Source organism: Bos indicus, chromosome 13 (assembly GCF_029378745.1).
Source record: "Bos indicus isolate NIAB-ARS_2022 breed Sahiwal x Tharparkar chromosome 13, NIAB-ARS_B.indTharparkar_mat_pri_1.0, whole genome shotgun sequence".
Lineage (NCBI taxonomy): Eukaryota > Metazoa > Chordata > Mammalia > Artiodactyla > Bovidae > Bos > Bos indicus.
Window position 1 is genome coordinate 45538227 of NC_091772.1, and position 10678 is coordinate 45548904.

The 10678-nt window shown below is 41.7% G+C and overlaps 1 long non-coding RNA gene across 1 annotated transcript; it reads right to left on the bottom strand.

Annotated features, from left to right (window-relative positions):
* Nucleotides 1–2927: 2927 nt before the first annotated feature.
* Nucleotides 2928–10231, bottom strand: LOC139186391 (uncharacterized). Its single transcript, XR_011569935.1, has 4 exons — nucleotides 10080–10231; nucleotides 7417–7519; nucleotides 3636–3843; nucleotides 2928–3327 (listed from the first exon to the last, which is right to left on the bottom strand). It is a non-coding gene; the product is annotated as an uncharacterized lncRNA (long non-coding RNA).
* Between the last annotated feature and the right edge of the window lie 447 nt (nucleotides 10232–10678).

A 10678-nucleotide genomic window follows, 5' to 3' on the forward strand; every position in this document is an offset into this window, starting at 1 on the left:
TAGATTGACCAGTATTCTGTGAGTATGGTTTCAGTGTGTCTGCCCTCTGATGCCCTCTTGCAACACCTACCATCTTACTTGGGTTTCTCTTACCTTGGGCGTGGGGTATCTCTTCACAGCGGCTCCAGCAGAGCGCAGCCGCTGGTCCTTACCTTGGACGAGGGGTATCTCCTCACTGCCACCCTTCCTGACCTTCAACACGGGATAGCTCCTCTAGGCCCTCCTGCGCCCGTGCAGCCACCGCTCCTTGGACGTGTGGGTTGGTCCTCCCGGCCGCCGCCCCTGGCCACTGCCCCTGGCCTCGGGCATAGGGTAGCTCCTCTCGGCCACCGCCCCTGGCCTGGCGTGGGGGCATGGGGTAGCTCCTGCCAGCTGCCGCCCCTGACCTCATTCGTGGGGTATGTCCTCTCAGCCGCAGCCCCTGACCTCGGATGTGGGATAGGTCCTCCTGGTCGCCGCCCCTGACCTCGGTCTTGGGTAGCTCCTCTCGGCCGTTCTTGCACCGTCGCAGCCTGGCACTCTCGGCTGCTGCCCCTGACCTCAGATGTGGGGTAGCTCCTCTCAGCCGCGCTTGCCGCACTTAGTGCGCCGGTCGCAGCCGCCGCGCGCTTGGTGCGCCAGTGTCAAACTACCGCACAATTGCACTCATCTCACACGCTAGTAAAGTAATGCTCAAAATTCTCCAAGCCAGGCTTCACCAATACATGAACCGTGAACTTCCTGATGTTCAAGCTGGTTTTAGAAAAGGCAGAGGAACCAGAGACCAAACTGCCAACATCCGCTGGATCGTGGAAAAAGCAAGAGAGTTCCAGAGAAACATCTATTTCTGCTTTATTGACTATGCCAAAGCCTTTGACTGTGTGGATCACAATAAACTGTGGAAAATTCTTCAAGAGATGGGAATACAAGACCACCTGACCTGCCTCTTGAGAAATCTGTATTCGGGTCAGGAAGCAACAGTTAGAACTAGACACGGAACAACAGACTGGTTCCAAATAAGAAAAGGAGTATGTCAAGGTTGTATATTGTCACCCTGCTTATTTAACTTCTATGCAGAGTACATCATGAGAAATGCTGGGCTGGAAGAAGCACAAGCCTGAATCAAGATTTCTGGGAGAAATATCAATAACCTCAGATATGCAGATGACACCACCCTTATGGCAGAAAGTGAAGAGGAACTAAAAAGCCTCTTGATGAAGGTGAAAGAGGAGAGTGAAAAGGATAGGGTCTGGAAGAAGCCTAATCAACATTAGAAGAGAGCATATAAATTGCCTATCTTTTCACATGACATGGAGCTGGGTCTGATCTTCATGGACCACCTGACCCTTCATCCATCCCAACTGACTTCCCAAAGTTCTGCGGCTCAGAATTCACACATCACATGTAACAGTCCCTCATTACCTTGAAGCTTAGCGCATCAGCTTCTAAATGCAATGCAGAGAATGTCAGCCAGCCTTTGATCATTCCAGCCACACCTGAGAAGTCTCTAATCTGAATACCATTCTCTAAACAGGCTTTTGATGTGATTGTCATGAGACACACCGCTCTTTCTGCACAATCACTGTGGCCCTCGCCTAGATAGTTTTTATGTTCCTTACTTCATGGGATTTATTTTCAGCTCGATTCCTAGAAAGAATTGTCTCTTCAGAAGAGATTTAGTACCACACTTCTGTCACCATAGTGCACATCGACTTAACTGCTCTAAGGGGGAAAAAAAAAAGATTGTGGGCAAAATCCACTCATGTTGGGAAGACAAGAGCTAGAAGATTCGATATCCATTTTCAGGGGAAACAGCAAAAGATCCAGACGGCTCTGAAACCAGAAGGGCACATCCCAGTGCAGAATAGACGGATGGAGGCTGATGGGAGCACAGATGGGGCGGCTGGGAGGTGGGGCTGCAGGGTGGACCAGCCAGGACTGCAGGCTCCAGGCTGAGACCACCTGGGGCAGCTCCATGTCCCCCGGGCCAGCTGCGGAATCTCAGCAGGTCATTGGATGTCTCAGAGCATCTGTGACCACGTGTGTGAAATGATAATAGTGCTCACTGTGCCATTGGTGTTGAAATTAAATCACATGAAACAGTCACTTAACAAGGGGATGCCATTATTTTAAAATCGCAAGCTATGTATGGGTTGCTGGTGAAGAGTCCTCAGACTGGATTCAAAGATGATTCTGCTTCCTGTTAGATATAGACTCACCTTCTCTGCATCTCCTCAGCTTCCTCAACAGCAAAATGGAGATTAATATCATGTATTTGAATGTTATAAGAGATATTTATTAGTTACTATCTATCTGTATTTCTAGCCATCATTTATCTATTGGGCTTCCCAGGTGGCACTAGTGGTAAAGAACCAGTCTGCCATTGCAGGAGATGTAAGAGACCCCAGTTCGATCCCTGGGTCAGGAAGATTCCCCTGGAGAAGTGCATGGCACCCCACTCCAGTATTCTTACTTGGAGAATCCCAAGGACAGAGAAGCCTGATAGGCTACACATAGAGTTGCATAGAGTCAGACACAACTGAAGCACACATCTATCTATTATCTATTTTTCCTTCTATGTGTCTACCTACTATCAATCTATCACCCACCTATAATGCCCCATATTCATTGGCTGCACCTGTGTCTGCGTGCTAAGTCCCTTCAGTCGTGTCTGACTCTGTGATCCCAAGTACTGTAGCCCTTAAGGTTCCTCTGTCCATGGGATTCTCCAGGCAGATCTTTCCAACCCAGGGATCAAACCCAAGTCTCCTATGTCTCCTGCATCGGCACACAAGTTCTTTATCACTAGGGCCACCTGGAAAGCCCATTCATTGGCTAAAATTTGGTATATCCCACAATGAATGGCAACCCTTAATGTAAGTATTTTCCTGATGATTTTTCTGAATTATAATCTCATATGGACATGATACTTCCTGTGTATAATAATACTGTTTAAATCAATTCTCATTTATTATGCAAGAACATTCATTCTGACTCTCTCATGTGTGACTTCTATAGATACAAGGTGATATTACATTTTGGAAAGAAAAGACAAAAACTGTTCACATCCTTTTGTGCTCATAGGAGGCATTTGACCAGTTCAAACAGTATCACTTTCATTTCAGTCTTCTCTGCCTCTTTAGGGGGTTCGGGGCTGCACACAGCTCCTTGGCTTCTCTCTTATCCATGTTTCTCATTGACACTGACTGGACCTTCTAACTGAGCCTAATCAACTGCTCAGGGAGCCCGTTTCTTAGCTCTTGGCCTGACAGGAGGTTCCTGCTGGAGGAGAGAGAACGGCAGGCTGGAATCAACACAGCAGAACAGTGACAGCTCCACCAGCTCCAGCTGGGAAAGGAAAATAAAACAGAATTCGTGAGACACACACAAAATATGAAAATGCTAACAACCTTCTCACATACATGTGCCTTTATAGAAAATAAAGTAGCAGCAGGAGAGGAAGGAGGAACTGCAGATAAGCCATCAAAAGCAGAATGGGAAGTGTTAGTGTATCCTGGTATCTGGACTGCTAGAATAAATTAACAACATGTGAGCAGTGTTGATTAAAAACAGGACTTTGATGGCAGAAAAGCAAAACCAACACAAAAATGATAAGCTATTTTCACAAGCACAGGAAAGAAAGCCAGCATAGCCACCTTAGGAGACTCTAGTGGGTTCTTCTTCTTCTGTTCAGTCACAGTCATGTCCGGCTGTTTGTGACCCCATGGACCGCAGCACACCAGGCTTCCTTGTCCTTTACTATCTCCTTGAGTTTGCTCAAACTCATATCCATTTCTTACAAAGCTTGGTTGTAGCATATGTGAACCTCAGGAACATTGAGCAAGTTCTTAGGTATCTATTCACCTGATTTTGAAATTATGTTCAAGAAAAAAGTTACACAGAAATGCTAATAGTGTCATTATCCATAGTCACCAGAAACTGGAACAAACAGGATGCCCTTCAATAGGGGAATGGGTGAACAAATTGTGGATAAACTATGAAATGGATAATCAAGCTCGCTCGCTCGCATGCGCGCTCTCGCTCTCTCTCTCTCTCTCTCTCTCTATATATATATATATATAAGGGTATATTATTCAGCAGTAAAAAGGGATGATCTGCCTAGCCATGTAGATATATGAATGAATCTGAAATGCACAATACTGAGTGGAGAAACCAGTCTAAAAAGGCTACATACTGCATGAAGCCATTGACAGGGCTTTCTGTAAAAGGCACCACTATAGAGATGGTAAAATGGTCTTCGGTTGCCAGGTGTTTACTGGGGTGATGGGTGTTTGGTAATGCAGAGGGATTTTTTCAGGATGGTGAAACTATCATGTGTTATACTGCAATGGTGGAGAAATTACAAGCGGCATTTGGCAAACCCCATAAAATTTACACACAAAGAGAACCCCTCAAAGTATGCAAATTAAGAAACTGTAAATTTAAGCTGTCAAGGATCCCTGGGTGGAATACAGAATGTGACAAAACAGTTAACTGTGTTACAGATGTGAGACAATCTCACCAACCATGACAGGTGGTAGGGTGGAGGGTGGCGAAAAATGCTGACCATCTAGTCAAAGGTATGATTTTTTCAGTAGTCATGTATGGATGTGAGAGCTGGACTATAAAGAAAGCTGAGCGCTAAAGAATTGATGCTTTTGAACTGTGGTGTTGGAGAAGACTCTTGAGAGTCCCTTGGACTGCAAGGATCCAACCAGTCCATCCTAAAGGAAATAGTCCTGAATATTCATCGGAAGGGCTGATACTGAAGTTGAAACTCCAATACTTTGGCCACCTGATGTGAAGAACTGACTCATTGGAAAAGACCTTGATGTTGGGAAAGATTGAAGGTGAGAGGAAAAGGGGACAACAGAGAATGAGACAGTTGGATGGCATCACCGACTCAATGGACATGAGTTTGAGTAAGCCCCAGGAGTTGGTGATGGACAGGGAAGCCTGGTGTGCTGCAGTCCATGGGGTTGCAAAGAATTTGACTCCACTGAGCAACTGAACTGAACTGAACTGAAGTCAATTGGAAATGTGTGGAATCTAAGACTAAATGCAAAAAAAAAAAAAAAAAGTGTACATAATGAAGGTACTCTAGGTGATAAGGTTGTTCCACACAGAGGTACCAGTGAGAAATTCTGAAACCATTACGCACATAACTGGAACTGAACAACTAAATAATTGAGTGGTAGACACCAGTTTTCTCGCTGTTGGATTGCGAGGTTAAAGATAAGCCAATGGAAGCCTGGAACAGTCTATGTAGTTTTTTTTTTTTTTTTTTTCAGTCACTCAGTCATGTCTGACTCTTTGCAACCCCATGGACTGCAGCACATCAGGCTTCCCTGTCCTTCATCATCTCTCAGAGTTTGTGAAAACTCACATTCATTGAGTTAGTGATGCCATCCAATCAACTCGTCCTCTGTCGTCCCCTTCTCCTCCTGCCCTCAATCTTCCCCAGCACAAGGTCTTTTCCAATGTGTTGGTTCTGCATATCAGGTGGCCAAAGTATTGGAGCTTCAGCTTCAACATCAGTCCTTCCAATGTATATTCAGGATTGATTTCTTTTAGGATTGATTGGTTTGATCTCCTTGCCTATGTTGTAATGGATTAATATTAGAGACGTTACTATGATACTGATAATTACATCTATATTTATCCATATGTGTGTGTGTAGGTTAATACACATATATTTCCTTGCCTTGTCATCTGGAAGGATCTGTAATCAGTGACTCCCACTAGCAGTGAGCACACTAAACATTAAATCTTCACCTCTTACCATCCCACAATGGCATGGCTTCTTGGAGAAATGGCTGATTCTAGGACCACAAGGTGATCCTGGAGTGGCTGGTAATGTCAGAAAGCAAGATTGTGTCAAACACACACAATGATGGGTTTTTTCAAGGGACACAAGAGCCATGGCCAAAGCTAGAACAATTGAGCAAGAAAATAAATATAGTAGTATTGATTGGATTGTAATGCAAAGTATAAAATCAATAACCAGAAGTGCACACTGGTACAAACAAGGGATTAAATAAATAAGAGACGAAGAGGAAACACATCTTCTATGTGGAAGAATTCCTAATATTTATTTCATGCTCCACCCCCAAGGAGGAGCATCAGATAAACATGCTCTGCATGGTGACTTCCTCTAAAATAACGTCTTTACGGTGGGAAAATCTGGACACACAGCATTTCAGCACCCGTTCAAGCTCAGCATGAACAGAAATATCCTGTTGACCATCAGTATCCTTCAGATGGTGTGATGAGAATATCACTTTGCCTCCGTGGTCTTCCTCCTAAAGACACCTAACCCTAATCCACCCCTGAGAAATCCCAATTTAGTACATCCTACAAAATACTGATCACTACTCCCTAAAGCAGTCAAGATCATCCACAAGAAGGAAAGTCTGAAAAAGTGTCACAGCCAGGAGGAAGCTGGGAGACACCAGGACAAAATTAATGTGGTATCTTTCATGGGATTCTGGAATAGAAAAGGGACATTATGTAAAAATTTGAGGAACTCAGAATAATGTGTGGTCTTTAGTTAATGATAATGCATCAATACTGGTTCATTAACTGTGAGAAATATTCCATACTAATCTACTCAATAAGATATTAGAGGATCTTGGGTAGGGGCTTCGTATGTACTTTTGGTATCATCTTCACAGTGTTTCTGTAAACGAAAACCCATTCTAAAATTAAACTGTTTAAAACCCACAAAAATTATAGGGCATCATAACTTTTTGGTAAGGAAAAATATCTATCTTTCAATGGTATGAGTACTTTGAAGCCAGCAACAACCACGTGGAAAAATAAGCTAGCTTGACCCTAAGATTGCTTCAACTCACACACGATTTGATGATTCCAAATAGGAATTAGACACAATGATTCTATCAAAAGTAAAGCAAATGTTTCTTCAACATGAAGATGAAGAAGTCATGTGATAGTGAAATATCACATATCTGCCAAGACGAGGTTTGACTTGAACTTTAGAGAAGTATTCTTTCTTTGATACATAATAATGAATATTTCCAGGGCAGTATACAAGCACAGATGTGGATTTGAGAACTAACATATTGTGCTGAGAAGACAGCAGTATGATTGAGGCTAAGCTTACATACATCCATACAAGTAACCTGTACACCTGAGTGATGAGATGTGGGCTGGTAAGAGGGCTTTGACATGATTTACGAGGCAGCTGGAGTAAAAATCTTCCTGTAGTACAATGAGTCATTCAAAGAGAAATAGATGGAAAATGAATGAGAGCAATTTTAGAATAAGGGCATTCATCCCAGGGCCATGTGTATGCCTTGAATTAAAGTGGGAGACAATAGGAGGACGGAGCTCTTTGAAGGGTGTTCTTCTGCTTGTAATTATTCCCAAGCCTTCACCTCTGGGTAGCACACAGCACGAGCAGCCTTTGCATCTTACCACTTGAATCATTAAACGCAGATTCAGTGAGTGAGATGATGTTGCTTGGTGATGTTGCTCTGGGTGGACCTCATGTTCCTCTCGCTGCTACGATGACAATAGCCTGAGAAAGATGCAAAGTCAAAGTCACCGTCGTTTTAAGAGTGAATGCTGTTCTTGTCTTCAACCCTTGGTAATGACATCAATTCTAAGAGAATTGTGAAAATTACACTTGATGATAACATTAAGGAACAATGTATGCTTTATAGGATTAGTATAGTTTTGAGAAATGGGATTACAAGTGAGCCTGATGGAAAATAGATAGCCAGGGGAGGTAGATGTAATATTTTAAATCCATGGCCATAATTTTACATAAATATTGTATGAGGCCACTGATCATGTTGGAGTCAAAAAAACTAGTCTCTCTTAATTAATCTGACAATTCACATCCTTAAAAGCAGAGTTTCTGCAATATTTTAAGATTCACACCTTTTGTATATTCATCTGGGTTTTCTAGACTACCTAGAAAACTAACACTGTCCTGTTTTCTAACACCGTCCTGTAATCATTCCAAAGTTAGACTACCAGATACTGGCAACTACATTAGAGAGGTAAAATCATTTTTACCAGTTTCAATTTTTTGAAATGATAATTTCAGTTATATAAATCACAATTAAAGCAATATTATTTTTGTTTCATATTTATAACAATTTTGGGGCTTCCCTGGTAGCTCAGCTGGTAAAGAATCTGCCTGCAATGCAGGAGACCCCGGTTCGATTCCATGGTTGGGAAGATCCTCTGGAGAAGGGAACAGCTACCCACTCCAGTATTCTGGCTTGGAGAATTCCATGGACTGTATAGTCGAAGTCCATGGGGTCATAAAAAGTCGGACATGACTAAGTGATTTTCACTTTAGAACAATTTTAGTTTTTCAAACCCTGATCTTATGGCTATATATGTCTTGCCTTAAGGTTTATCAAGTTAATTTTTATCACGTTAATTTTTTCTTTGCTCCACTTTCAAGTGGAAGTTTAATTAGAAACAAGTGGTCTAAACATGTGTTTAGATACTCTCTGCTGAAAAACTTTTTCAGTATTTTTTTTTGCCATGAATGGCCTCCAATTCATGAATCAGAAGTTTGTTTATAATCAATTACATTGCAATGGGTCAGAGTTAAATTATGAAATTTATTATATATCATGAATATATAATACAAGAAAAGGATAGGGAAAAGCATACTTCAGTAAAAATATTGTCCATGGATAAAATGAAAGAATAAATTAAAACCTTAACTTTCTACATCCATGGAAATGGTAATCTAAATAATGAAAAATATGTGATCACTTTATTTCAGTTCCAAGTCTTTCTCATCTTTGTTTTGTGTGACCAGTAGATATTCTCGAATCCAACAATCCAATCCAAACTGTGTGCTTTTTTAAAGAATTAATTATATTTGATTGTATACCACAAGGACATAGAAACAATGTAACATGTAGGAAACCTGGAGTCCATAAATCGTAGTGAATAGAGAGCAACAAAAATTAGAATGTGAACTAGTCTCATAATACGTTAAGAGCTATAGTAAAAGATGTCTGCCACTTACTTGAGCTTTATTTCATATTCATACTTAGCTATGATTTGGATCTGTTAGTATTTTTTGTTCTTTTGTTTGACACAGTGGATAAAAGGGGCCGCATCTAAGGGTATGACCAGACATGGCAATCGGCCCACAGTGCTGCAGCTGCCTGAGTCTGTGATCTCATCTGGGGCATGCCGGAGCCTGGCTGGGAATTTTCGGAGAATTAGATGACCCTGGGGAACTTTGAAAAGCTGCCACATATTCTTAGAGATCTAGAAGGTTGCATGCATAAGGAAGTCTGTGTCTGCCCAGGAAAGATGCGGGAAAGGAAAAGATCCCCCACTGAAACCCCGACGGTGAAGAAAGAGAAAGTTAACACTGTCCTGTAATCGTTCCAAAGTTCGAAGGCATGCCTTCCCACATAGATTATTTAGGATCTAATCCTGAGGGTTGTATAAACCAAACTTTAAAATAAAACAATTTTTAAAAATCCAGCTATAAACTCAATAGTAACCAACTGTAGGAATTATAGAAGTTACAGAATTAACTCAAAAAAAATACAACATACACAAAAAAGTTTCAGTAAGAAAAACAAAATTAAACAAAAAATACCTACTAACAAAAACAGACCCAAGGGGAAAGATCTGAAAGCAGAGTTTCTCCAATATATTGTCAAAAATGTAAGGTTTTAACAACAACAACAAAAAATAAGACATGCAAAGAAATAGGAAAATACACCACATACTCAGAGGGGTTAGCAGTCAACAGAAAATATGCCTGAGGGGGCTCAGATGTTGAACATAACAGAAAAACTTTAAGCTATTACAAATGTTTTCAGAAATAAAGAAAACTGTCTAAAAAGTTACAATAACGTAGTATTATAACATCTCATCCAATAGAGACTATCAAGAGATATAAATTATAAATGGAATCAAGTAAAAGTTCTGGAGTTAAAAAGTTCGACGACTTAAATGAAAATTAGTAACACAGGTTCAAGAACACATTCGCACTTGCAGAAGGGCTGGAAGGTAAGTCAGTGGCAATCATCCAGTCTCAGAATCAAAAGTCAAAAAGAGTCAAGAAAGTTGCACAGTGACCCACAGACCTGTAAGAGTTCCTGTTCAGAAACGTAGTGATTGGGGGCTGTCTCATCTTTCACGTTCACCACTGTTTCCAATGTTTCGCTGTTAAAGAAAAAACAAAAACAAAACACTTGAACAAATACATTCTGGTCCCCTTGGCATCGCCAGATCCTGGTTGACGGCTGACAAAATGCATTGCTACTCATTGGCTCCTCTGTAAGCTCTGATCTCTTCTGTGATTGGTTCTCGTGATCACGTGGCAGCTGACGTGCTGTTTTGAAAGCTTCTCTCCTCTAGGGTTTTCAAGTTTTGCAGCGGCTGTTGGCTCCTGAGCTCGTGTCTTCGTTTTCACTGTCTGTGACCTTAAAATTGCCAGTCAGGGAGGCTCCCTGCTCAGGGTGTGGTTGATGAGGAAGCAGTCTTGTGCTCCTGCCCTGTTCAGGCCGGAGATAAAATGTCAGCCTTTCCTTGTTTTCTTACCTCGAGCTACATCTTCTGTCAATTACTTGCTTTCTTCTTTCTGCAACAGTGGTATTTCCTTTGCAGAACAAATATGACTGAGCGCTTTTTATTTGTTTCTTTGGCAAGTCGGAGTAAACTAAGAGAGAAATGGTTGGGAATA